We start from the raw sequence: 981 nt of genomic DNA on the forward strand, positions 1-981 counted from the left end.
ACTGAATATTCTCTTTTTCAATGATAAAATGTTTTAAAAGGTGGTCTCAGTGATTCTCTTCACTCACCACATCTTAAAGTATATCTTTATACTTTATCTTAAAAATCTAAAACGATCACTGACTCTTTTTCTTCAGTGACCAAAAAGCTTTTTAAATGTCAGTTTCAGTGTTCCTCTTCGCTGAAATATGATGTCTTAAAACCTTCACTGAATACTTTCTTGTTTTTAATGCTAAATTGTTTTAAATGAAGTATCTCAGTACCTTTTCTTTACACTGAATGACTCTTCACATTCTTAAAAACTATTTGTTTTTAAAAGAAAATATTAAATGCACGTCTTTATGATGACATTCTCCGTTTTCTATGAGCGACACTTTGAGACGCGCAAAATGACCTGTCATTATGCTACCTCATTAAATGCCATCCAATTGTGGATGAGAACGTGACACATTACTCATTATGACCACTTTTTGAACCATCGCCTTTTCTCTCTCTCATATATCTTCTCTCTCTACTCTTACCTATAAATATGATATTTCTTCTTCACTTTTCTCTTTACTCTTTSAAAAATTATTAGTCGAACCTCTGCTAATATTTCTCCAAAGCAAGAACATCCTTCAAACCCTCTTTTTTAGACCTTTCCTCTTCAATCACAAAGGTTAGAATCCTTCTCTTTCTTTTTCTTCATTATAAGAAATTTGTTTAATATTATTAAGAACCTTGTTCTCTTAATGCATTAAACTAAAGATTGTTAATCATTTCTTTCTTGATTAATAAATCTGTTTCTTAATACACATTCTACTTGAAAACCCCTTATTTTTCATGGTTTTTTCAAATGAAGTTTTTCCTTGTTTAAAAAAACTTTTTATATACTCTTTTAACCATATATTCTTGGTACATTGTCTAACCCTTTCGTTTCCTGTTTATGTTGATTATTTAACAAAATACAGATGGCTGCCAAGAACGTCAACTTCGCTATTGA

The sequence above is a fragment of the Cynara cardunculus genome (genome assembly GCF_001531365.2).
Source record: "Cynara cardunculus var. scolymus isolate 2C chromosome LG 8, CcrdV1, whole genome shotgun sequence".
Classification (NCBI taxonomy): Eukaryota; Viridiplantae; Streptophyta; class Magnoliopsida; order Asterales; family Asteraceae; genus Cynara; species Cynara cardunculus.